Raw genomic sequence first — 12,575 nt, 5'->3', positions numbered from 1 at the left:
TGGCATCTCACACACGCCTCGCCCTCATGCCAACGCACAGCATGGCTGCTTCTCCTTCACCTGGCTCTTACCAGACACTGCTGGGCAGTCAGGGTGTTCACCCCAGTCCCTGATTTTATTCTTTAGCAAGTGAATCAAAGCATCAGCTAGATATCTCAAATATCACCAGAATCAGATTAATTCTGATTTAATGCAGGTATGATTCACAATCATGCAGGGTTCATACACTTTTTAACCAATAAATTTCCATGTTTTTTTATGACTTTTCCATGCCTTCAAAGCAAATTTTCATGACCATACAATTTTTAAAACAGTGCCTACATGGACAATAAAAACAAAAATCAACTCAAACTACAATAGAAATTAAATATAGTAGGTCTAAAATGAATCTGACACACAATGTTTAATAATAAAATGTGTGTCAGATCCTGAGAGCTCTATTGTGTAGGTCTAAAATCCTGAATTAACTCTGAGCTGATGTATTTGTTAGCTCAAAATAGATTTTCTCTATCGATAAACAGAAACACAAAGATATGTAGACCAAATTTCTATGACTTTTTCAAAACTTTGTGGGTATTTGTATTTTTCCAAAACTTATCCAGACCTTTTCATGACACACTGAATTGGTAAAAGAGCTACAGTATTTAAAACAGCGTGTGTCACCACTCTGTGGTTCTGGATGGTTGATGTCCAAATGGATTAATGATTTCCCTGCTCTTAACACACCAACTTGAAATTGCTGAGAAAAGCTGAATTAGTAAAATGACCCAATTGTTCAGGAATTTGGCCCATGCAGCAGGATTTACACAGTATATTAAAAAACACAAATTTGAATGGTTAACTTTATTAACCACTTTATTATTAACTGTATTAATAAGTATTAACTGATATTCTGAATTAATACTGATTTGGTAATATTGATGTTCTATTTTTTATTGTAGGATGTTTTCACGCCTGCACTTTAAGTCTGGTTAAATAAGACTCTTGTTCACTCTTGGTGCAACTCATTTGGGCAGGTATAAACAATGTGATCACACCTTGATGCAAAAACAACAATTAAACAGTATTCTAAGCTGGTAAATAATTATTTAGATTATTACAAAGACAATGAACAAATGTTATCTTTGTCTGCCGTTGTTCCATATTACAATGCACAAAAATCTGCACTAGACCTTCTTCTTGTATTTACTTTTTTGATCCTGTCCCATTTTGATGTGCCACATTTTTCCAGTGTGAAAACAAACGAAAACAAAGAAGAAAATGTGCCAAGTTCACAGACCTGTTAACTAATTTGGACCAGAGCAAACAAACCAAAGATAAATAATGTTTAAAGAGGATTTAATACAAGTGAGTCAATAAGTTTCAAACACATTTGATTGACTAATCTAATGTAACAAATGAACATAAATTACATTAAAGTGAATTGAGTAAAATTAAACTGGTTTCACTTTTACTGAAATTAAACTAAATGATTTAGGATAGGAAATTACCCTGTTACAAAACACAGTTTAAATAGAGATATCTGGTTTCTAAGTTTGTCTTTGATGGTCAAAGTGGTTGAACAGCTGGTTTATCCAGGTAAAACCATTATCTGTGCTGGGAATCTACCTAGTTAACAACCTCTTGACAAACATAGTTTATGTTGCATTTGATTTTGGTCATGCTTGTCCAACAGCCTGGGTTAAGCTTAGTTATACTGGTTGTCTAGCTTGGTCAAGTTGATCAAGCTTGTAGATCAGCTAAACAATTAAACTCACAAAAACGTAACCTGTGCTGGTTAAGAGCTAAGCTGGTCAACAGGGCAACCAAGAGCTTTAAAAAATAGAAGTCACAGGGCTTCGAGTGGTCCAGCAGGCTTAGTGCTGCCACTATTATCAGGAGATCACTGGCTCGAATCCCGTTCATGTAGCTTGCCATCAGCTTCCTGAACCCTGAGAGAGCACAAATTGGCCTTGCTCTCTCCGTGTAGGTAGATGGCGCTCTCTCCCAATATCACTCCTAGGGTGATGTCGATCATCACAAGGCATCTGTGAGCTGATGTTTCGGAACTGAGTGGCTGTGCTTTCCTCTAAACACTTTGTGATGCTACTCGGCAGTGCAGCTGAAGTTCAAAAAGAGGTGGTGTGGAAGGAGGCATGTGCCAGTCTTCACCTTCCTGGTTTTGAGGCATCACTAGTGATAGGGGGAGTCCTAATGAGTGGGTTGGGTAATTGGCCTTGTAAATTGGGGAGAAAATGTCCCAGAAAAAAATCTATAAATATTATTGTTGTAATTTCAAATTAATTAATAAAAGATAAATTAATTATGTTTGTAATGGTTATAGTTTGTGCATTTTTAAATGTTTCTTTTAAAAACAACTATTAGCCCCAAGCAACATGTCTTTACCTATTGCAGTCCACTTTGTGTGTATGGATATCACTGGTGCATTGGTTATTGCATGAATGGCTAAAATAATGATGCTCATTCATATGCAAACAAACACACAAGTAAACATAATGAGCAACATAGAGGTCAGCTAAATGTGCTGAGGTCAAGTCCGTATATTGTACAATAGGTTATATTTATTGTATTAATTATTGTGACAGACCTAATGCAAACAGATTACAGGAGACAATTGGAAAGATTTGGGGCTTTACTAATTAAGATTGCACTGACCAAACAAACACTTATCAGTTGGCCTATATCTGCAACATTACAGGGCTTTCTCATCATCACATCATGTTTATTCTATATACAGTTGCTGAGATGCTAAGCTAACATTAGCTAACATTAGCCAATGTCTTGCCTCTGCTGCACCGACACATAAGCCTCCTCACCTCTGCCACACAATGCTGTGTCAGTGAATGGCCTCGCTCCCAAAATAACTGTACCAAGAGCCCTACGACAGTGTCCTCACACTGACGATTACAAGAAAACCATGAAATCAGCATAAAAGAGCAACATTCCCCAACACCTGCTGCAGGTGTGTGAGCTCCTGGCTACAATCTTTCAGTAAATTAGTGTGCAACATTCACCTCGACGCAGCCGTCGAGGCAGCCGTGTCCATATGTCACTATGAGGAACATCAGCTTCTTCATTTAAGTTCTGACAAGTCGTAATTAAGTCAAGGCAACCCCATCCGAGGAAACAAATTAGGCTGAGGCGCAGTGAACGCTCATTACAAAAACAACACACCCGTGGCAGAACAACCTGTGCAGAAGGAGGTGTTCTAATAACAGAAGCTCAGGCTCTGCACTGAAAATGATGAAACTGGGGAAAGTATTGAATGAGCACTTTTGCAAACGAGTGACATAAGAGCGACTCAGTCACTGTGAACTTCCCATCATCAATAATGCAGCCTGATCAACCAGCATGCATTATTGAGCAGCCACGTGGCTGAACAATAGATTAGCTGTTACAAATGCATATTAGCTTCTTCATCTGTTTCATTCTGGCTCTCCATGTTTGCGGTGAGCTGAGCAATGCGACACACGCTGGAGAAATGTCTGTCGCTAAGCACAGAGAAGGATGGTAGAGAGGGCAGACTGCATGAAGCTATAAACGTGCCCAGTGCTGTTAACACGGCTAAGCCAGTACAGAAGAGCAAAGCTAAGATTTAGGTCTATGTTTGATAACACAGCTAGTGATGCACTGATATACTGATCATCTATCTATTTGGTGATATTTCTTAGTCAAAGTAAAAAAAAAACACTTATCATAAAAAACAGCTGTACCTAGAAGGAAGTGTCAGGAAGTGATACAGGAAACCTTGGGTCATATTTATTAAGCTAACGCATGTACTGTATACCGTAACATGCCAGACATGGAAAGGGTTCCTAATGGTGTTCTGCAATAATCCATCCCTGTGTGAATATTCACACAGTTCTTACAGATTTTGGAATAATGGTTGTGGGTAGATAAGTGCATCAAATAGCATTCCACACATTGTTTTCAAATTTGCTAATAAGGGATAGGTCTAGAGATGCAGCTAGCTATGGCAAGCTCTTGAGATGTTGTGTTATAGGCAGCCATGCAGCCGTCTGCCAATTGTGCTGGCCCTAACAAGATGACACATAGAGGGCATTACTGCTTGGCAAATGTCACTACGCAAGTTAGTTCACAATCCGTTGGATTTTTCTGAGGTATGAGGTATGCAGAAATCAGTTACTGTATTTTTTGCACTATACAGAGCTGTTAAGATTTTTTACTTCAACCAAAAAAGTCAGTGCGCCTTATAATCCAGTGCACCTTATGTGTGAATTTTACCAAACAGGTTGTAAGAAACAATAAAGCAACTCCGCTGAAGTACAGTGTTATACAGGATATTCAGTTTAGTTCTCCAGCTCTGAGGCTCGAGCAGTATTAGCATTAGCCACTATCCACGCTAAGCGCTAGCTTTTTTTGCTGTTCAGAGGTGAGTATTATTGGCCTGTCTGCGCATTTACCGTGTTAAGACTATGCTATGTGGGACGAACCGCTAGCTAATATCACCCTGGCTTAGCGGAAATCTCAGTGTTCCTCAGTGTAGCACTGTCAGGCAGCATTTACTGTTAGCCGCTAATGCTAATGCTGCTGCACCCAGCCTTAATGGAAATCGGGAAATTTAAGCCTATTGTAAATAAATGGAAGCGCTTTACTCACCCAAATAAACAGTTTTCAGTAGAGAAATCTGTGTAGATTAACATACAGTGCTTTATTACAGTTTTGTTTACTTAGCTTGCCTTACCTTAACTTAGTTACCCACCACCACCCAGCGGCAAGACCTGCTGAATTATACAGAATTTTCTTTTCTGTTGTAACTCATTTTTTAAATAAGTGCTTTATATTTATAAAATGTAAGTTTACATTTATTTTTATTTTTAATGTAAACGAGAATGAAAGAGAATAACTTTTTCCCCAAATGGAGAAATTACATATATGCTAATTCTTTGGAAGAGCTCAATTGATCAGACACACACTATTTTACTAATTTTTCTTCAATAGTGTTACATGATATTGCATTTAATGTCCATATTGTGCAGCTATGACGTTTAAGAAGAGAGCAGGATCACTAGTACCAGATCGATTATGTCCCGAATTAAAAATTTTAATCAGTATCAGAACAAAAAGAGGAATTTGCACACATCAATCCAATCTAATCAATCCAGATGAATATAAACGCAGGGTTTACTCAGCGTGCGTAGAGCAACAAAGTTCGGGGATAAAGATGAAAGAGAAAAGGAAAGCACAAGTGTGGAAGAGTGCAATAAAGAGAGTGTGAAAAGGAGTGCATCGTAATGTGAGAGAGGGGATGATCAAGAGATACAGAGAAAGAGAGAGAGAGAGAGAGAGAGAGAGAGAGAGAGAGAGAGAGAGAGAGAGATACAGGGATATAGGGAATCATGCAGTAGCACTCCCTTGAGGGTTTGCTGTGCTGATGGTGGGGTCTAATATGATTCGCACATTCGCTGAGTCGACGAGCTCTCTCCTGTCAGTGGAGCGCTACCAGAACATTCCACACACCATTAAGTAAATTCCCCTGTTCTCTCCCGCGTCTGTCCGCCTACAGTCACAGCACCCAACGCCAACTAAAAATGGCACTCTAGCTCACTGTCTGCTGTCCAGCATCCAGACGAGGCGACTGTCAGAGCCTCACCAGTGCTGCCAGGGACACAGTGGGCAACAATCTGGGGTGAGAGCAGTCTGCTCCGACCATAATGTCCTCCTATCACAGTGGTTTACACTGATAAGCAAGAAGAAGATACATCTGATGTACTTTTTTCCCTTTTATTTCAAGGATGCACCAAAATAATCTTTGCCTCAAAACAAAAACTGAAAAAAGACAAAGCAATTAGAAAACTACGATATAAAAAGATTTATCAATAATACCAGAAACATACAAACAAAGCACGAAATGACTTAAAATAAATTTGTATGTACATCATTGTTTGCTATATATACCTCTCTAGAAAGAAATAAGAGACCATTTCATGACAGTGTTTTTTTTATTTTAGCAAATTACATGAAAAACATAAAAAAATATATGAAGTATATACAAGAGGAATATGCCATCAAACCAAGCTGAACTGCTTGAATTTTTGCACCAGGAGTTGGCATAAAGTTATCCAAAAGCAGTGTGTAAGACTGGTGGAGGAGAACATGCCAAGATGCATGAAAACTGTGATTAAAAAACAGGGTTTTTCCGCCAAATATTGATTTCTGAACTCCTAAAACTTTATGAATATAAACTTGTTTTCTTTGCATTATTTAAGGTTTGAAAGCTCTGCATCTTTTTTTGTTATTTCATCCATTTCTCATTTTCTGCAAATAAATGCTCTAAATGACAATATTCTTATTAGGTATTTGGGAGAAATGTCCGTAATTTATGGAATAAAACAAAAATGTTAATTTTACTCAAACATTTACCTATAAATAACAAAATCGGAGAAACTGATTCAGAAACTGAAGTGGTCTCCTAATATTTGTCCAGTGCTGTATTTTCACAGCCAAATACTTGGCTCATCCATACTTCATTTATTAAAGTCCAAAGTCCATATAGTCACTGTCCAATGAATAACAAGTATCTTCAAAAGAGCAACTTTACAGGAGAGAGAAAACTTTTAAACTTTCAATGGAAGCCAATGTAAAAAGAGTTTTATATTTTATAAGTTTTTATTTTAGGTAATTTTAAAATATTTCTATTTGTCCGTCCATCAAGAAATTTTGGCACAATGTAAGGGACAGTTTGTCCGTTCTAATTACGTAGTAAACCAAAAATTGTCAAAAATGGAGATACTTGTTTTTCATTGGACAGAGACGATATACAAAGTAAGTCTACTAAAGCCTGTTTTGCATAGCAAAACAAGTACTAATACCTGTGTCTTGTTTCCTTTCAGCAACTGTCATATGATGAGTCCTATGTTGTTTTAGCCTTAGCTTTAGCTTTCAGTCTGTTGTTTTCTCTTCTTTTACTTAATTTAGTTAGGTGCTTTAAACTGGCTCCCCTTTTAAACATGATCAGTAAACCTTGAATGCTTCCACAAGGCATAGAACTGTTCAAATATGAGCATACTGTATATATTATATTTACATTACGTTATTTACAGAGCAATGAATACGTATTTTAGTATAAGCCAACAAAAACTGTATCATGTCCTTTTTTATTAGCTCAACAGACGCTGTTCTCAGTGCACTAGTGTCACCTACCTAATCCAACTGCAGAGGAAAGAAATGACACACAGAAACATATCATTACCCAAAACATTCAAGCGAGTGCAGGGCAGGAAAATAGTCCTTGGTAAATTACAAGATTACATGTGTTTTGATCTTCAGCAGGTCAACAACACTTACGATGGTAAAAGAACAAGTGCTGGAGAATATTATATATTGCAATATCCGCATATTAGCGTTTCAAAAAGTATTTTTTCTCTATTTTTCTGTGAACTGTTTATTTGACCGTCTGACATTTTTTAAGTGTGTTTCAAATACAATACACTTGGCTTTTAAGGTTAAAATTGACACTAATCGACCCAGGTGGTTCCCACATGCTTCAAAGCCACCACCATCATCCCTGTCCCAAAGAAGGCATCGCCATCCTGTTTCAATGACTATCGTCCAGTTGCACTCACCCCCATCCTCATGAAGTGCTTCGAACGACTAGTCATGCATCACATCAAGTCTTTGCTCCCCCCCTCCCTGGGCCCCTACCAGTTTGCTTATCTGTCAAATCGCTCGACCGATGATGCCATCTCCACTGTTCTCCACTCAGCCCTCACACACCTAGACAAGAAGAACACCTACGTCAGAATGCTGTTTGTTGACTTCAGCTCAGCATTCAACACAATCGTCCCCCAACAGCTCATACACAAACTGGACAGTCTGTGGCTGAGCACTTCACTGTGCAACTGGCTGTTAGACTTCCTGACTGGAAGACCACAGGCAGTGCGGGTTGGCAGCAGCACATCCAGCATCACCACACTGAACACAGGGGCTCCCCAAGGATGTGTGCTGAGCCCGCTTCTGTTCACTCTGCTGACCCACGATTGCACACCAGCACACACCTCCAACCTCTTCGTCAAGTTTGCGGATGACACGACGGTGGTGGGTCTCATCAGCAACAACGATGAGTCACACTACAGGAGCGAGGTGAGCCGCCTGGTGCAAACACAACTATCTCTCTCTGAACACAGAGAAGACCAAGGAGATTGTTGTGGACTTCAGGAGAACTCACACACTGCACACCCCTCTGTTCATCAACGGAACTGCTGTGGAGAGAGTGAGCAGCACCAAGTTCCTGGGTGTGCACGTCACAGAGGACCTCTCCAGGAGCACCAACTCAGCGTCACTGGCCAGGAAGGCAAATCAGCGTCTCTACTTTCTCCGCAAGCTGAGAAGAGCTGGAGCCCCCACCCCCATCATGACCACCTTCTACAGAGGGGCCATCGAGAGCATACTGACCAGCTGTTTCACCGTGTGGTACGGGGCCTGCACAGCATCCTGCCGCAGGACCCTCCAGCGCATTGTGAGAGCAGCTGAGAAGATTGTTGGCACCTCTCTCCCCTCCCTTCAGGACTTGTACAGCTCCCGCCTCACACGGAAAGCCCTCCGTCTGGCAGGAGATCCCTCTCACCCACTACACAGCTTCTTCAGCCTGCTGCCATCAGGGAGGAGACTGCGGAGTCTCGGGGCGAGGACCAGCAGACTGCGAGACAGCCCCATCCATCAGGCTGTGAGGATGCTGAACTCTCTTCCTGCTCTACCCCCATCCCAATCCTGCCCCCAGCACACACTCACTCAGCATCCTGACCCCCCCCCCCACTAATAAAGTACTGAAACTCTGCACTACAATGCACAAAGTACTGGTCCCTTCCAAACGGACTTGCACTACACAACACCTGCACTACTGATATACTTGCACTGTCAATACGCACTTTAATTCCACTTAATTAAACTGTGAACTTTAAGGACTTACGTACCTATTCACTTTACCAGCCTTAAGCTATATACCATATACCGTATTTGCACTACTGTTATTTACTATTTTTACTGTCATTCCATCTCAATCACCATCAATATTGCACTATTGTCTTACGTATGTGTATTGTGTCTTGCTGTATTGAACATATAGTGTCTCCCACTCTTTTATATTATAATTATATATCTATTTTTACTTATTTACTTATATTTATATATCTATTCCTCCCCCACACCACTGCACCTTGTTTTTGTCTCATGTATGTCTATTTGTGTCCCTGCTGAATTGTACACATAGTGTCTCCCATTCTCCTTTATTATATCTATTATCTGTACTTGCTGTAAAATTGGGAAGGAGAGTAACGTAATTTCAATTCTCTGTATGTCCTGTACATATGCAGTATTGACAATAAAACTACTTGACTTGACTTGACTTTTTTCTTTTCCCGCTTTAACACAACCCTCTAAACTAACTCAACAATATTAATGAGTTTATGAGTGGCTCAGCTGTGGTGATAGCAGGGAATGCACTAAAAAGTGAAGGGCAGTGGTCTTCCAGGTCCAGGGTTGAGAAAGAATACTCTGTTTTACACAAGATCCTCCTACTGGAAATGCTGCAAATCACAATGGAAGGTTTCTATTGGCTGTAGAACAAATATTGCACAAGAATGCAAAAGATAAACTGCACTACTACATACATTATTAATACATGACTGAACTCCACTGTGAAGGTGGGGTTTACTCTATAGTACCCTGTGAAGAAATTCAATACCTTTACTGTGTTCTTGTTCTTGATTCCAATTATTTTCTTCATTTAACAGACTTAAAGCCATTAACAGCAATATGTTCAATGAGGAATCCACCTACTGGAACTGCTTTTGTTGCTTTTGTCTCAGGTCTTGGCCCCTTTTACAGGGAGCACAGAACTCCATGATGCAGTCTGAAAGCTCAGATCCAGCTTTACTCAATCTGCTCATAATGACTTCCAGCACTTCCACTATCTTTTCATCTCATCTCTGCTATCAGTTTCGCTTCCTCTCCTCCTGAACCATCCATCTCCCATCCGCAACTCTCTGATCAATACAGCTGTTAACTGACACACAACAAACGCAACGCAGCGCTTTTGACTTCTCATCAGAAATCTGCTTCTCACCACCATTTCCTGTTTCGCTCTTACAATTCACACCACAATCTAACCAGTAAACCTTACTTAAAACCACTCAGTGACCTGCAGCCTTCTCAGCCACCCTTCTGTATGAAGGTCAAGGCTGTGTTTTAAACCCTTTCACAAACTGGTTAATCTTTTCTAAGAAAAGAATCAGCTGATTGTGCATTTTAATCTGCTCTTTTTAATGCCACATTTTCATGTCCCATGATTTTGGCATGTACCGTGGAAGCTAAAGAACATTGCAATGACCTGTAGGATTTTCATTAAATCTGGATGTGAGTCACTTGTCAGTTTGCATGGACAATTCTAGCCAGATCCAACCAGTCACAATCATTGCCAAAAACTGTGCTGTTCACTGCGGGTGGTAATGCCATCTATAACATATAATCCAGGTACACACAATACTGTACATATCAGCGTTTTTAAAGTGTGGGGTATTGAGTATAGCAGGTGGGGCCGCAAGCCTGTCTTTTTAATGCCTGTCTGTTTTGCCAATCAGGGGCGAGGGTGCGCCAGGCACAAGCCCTGGATGTTTAAAATGTCGGAGGCAATGTGTAAACAGTACAACAGGGCAATTCCACGCTAACAGAGAAACACAAACCAGAGGTGTGTACAATGTTAAGGTTACAAAATGGACAAATTTGGGTACCACTTTAAAATAAGACTACATTTATAAAGGATTTATAAATGGTTTACAATTAGTTTACTAATGGTTAGTAATTAGGTTGTAAATGTATTACAAATCATTAATAATCTGTTATAACACATCTGTAGAAAGGGCAACAATGACCTGTTGTTTATAAATGACTAAAAGAGTTAGTGGTGGAATGATTAAACTTGGGAGTTAACTGGTTAAACTGATGTTGACTGATGGAGAATATGGAGATGGAGAAGCAAGTTGAGTTAGACGGAGAAGACAAAGTAAGTTGAGTATCTGACAAGCTCTAAAGTTTAACAATATAGATGGCTGTGGGTTCACTATTTGGCAAACAACAGGTAATTGTTGCCCTTTCTATATGTGTTATAACTGATTATTAATGATTTTTAAGGCATTTACAACCTAATTACTAACCATTAATAAACTAATTTTAAACCATTTATAAACCCTTTATAAAGATAGTCTTATTTTAAAGTGGTACCCACATTTTTACAAGGACCACAAAAGTTGGTGACGTAATTGCCTTTAGCGCGAATACTATCCCAAAAGTTGGGTCGGATGAAGGTCAGATCATGTTCTCAACACAAACCAACTGCTCCAGAGCTCTGTTGGGACCAGACAGAGACCATGTCCTCTCAATTGACAGAGTGTTTGTTTTGGTCTGCATCCAAAAGGAATTACTTTATTGATTGTGCTGAAATAAATCACACCAAGGCTGAACCCAAATAAGACTCTGATTTAACTTGAGTAAACCTGAAAGAGTAGAAATGCATAGTTGCAAAGGCTCAGTTTTTTTTTTTTTTTACATCGTCTCAGATCTTGATTAGCAAATCAAGCCTGAGGCATGTCACCAATTGTAATTAGAAACTGTCAGTTCAGTCACATTTTAGCTTGATAAATTCTCAAATCAAACATGAGCACATCTGAGCAACTGTCTGAAGGTCTAAGAAAACAAAAAATTAAGCCCATGTGCAGGGAAAGTATATGAGAAGAAAATAGCCAAACTTGTTGTTTCTATAGTGTGGACTAAGAAAAATGTTCATGGTAACTGTGTAGGTTAAGATGTGATCTCTCAGAGAAAACTGCAAATCAAACCCCTAACATGATGGCTGTGAACCTTAAGAAAGAGAGTGATGGTGCACTGTTCTACTAAGGGCCTTTATGGAAAAATCATAAGAAAGAAATCTTACCTCTGCTACCATGTCACAAACCTAATGTTTGATGCATTCAATTGAAAATTGAATCTACATAAAATATTTTTGGAAGTAAGTGCAATTATTATTGTTGCAATCAAGACAAGACAAGACACAACAAGACAAGAGAAGGCATACTTGTGCTGGACACAGAGTTGGAACGTGGCCTTTAATCTATATATTCAGCAAACACAGACATAAACACCAGTGAGCACACATGCCAGGAATGGTGAGCACTTATCACTATGTCAAAAGAGAGCAGTAAAGGTAAAGGACCTTGCTCAGGGGCTCAACAGTGGCAGCTTGCCAAATCCGAACTCACAACCCTGTCATCAATAACCAGTCAGTAGTCATCCAGACACCACTTCCCCATTATGCCCCATCAGTATTGATCCATCAGCCAGATCATGCTGTAAACTATTCATGTGTATTCAACTGTGAAACAACAGTGTACTTTTTATATTGTGATAGAAATACAATAGCAACCACAAGTTCTAACTGCACAAGCTGATACTTTCTACCCTACCCTACCCTACTCTGGGGGCAGATCTGAATGAGTAAAAGGGGATATTACCAATGTCCTCGAAGGAATTGCAGACAATACATTCAGCAGGACAGGGTGAAC

At 39.6% G+C, this 12,575-nt stretch overlaps 1 protein-coding gene across 5 annotated transcripts in view; it reads right to left on the bottom strand.

Moving 5' to 3' along the window:
• The window catches only part of ppp1r9a (protein phosphatase 1, regulatory subunit 9A), a 102,188-nt gene that overhangs the window by 54,151 nt on the left and 35,462 nt on the right, over positions 1-12,575 (bottom strand). The window lies entirely within an intron of this gene.

Source organism: Astyanax mexicanus, chromosome 3 (assembly GCF_023375975.1).
Source record: "Astyanax mexicanus isolate ESR-SI-001 chromosome 3, AstMex3_surface, whole genome shotgun sequence".
In the NCBI taxonomy this organism is placed as follows: Eukaryota; Metazoa; Chordata; class Actinopteri; order Characiformes; family Acestrorhamphidae; genus Astyanax; species Astyanax mexicanus.
Note: the sequence above shows the minus strand (reverse complement) of the source record. Positions and strands in the feature narration are given on the sequence as shown.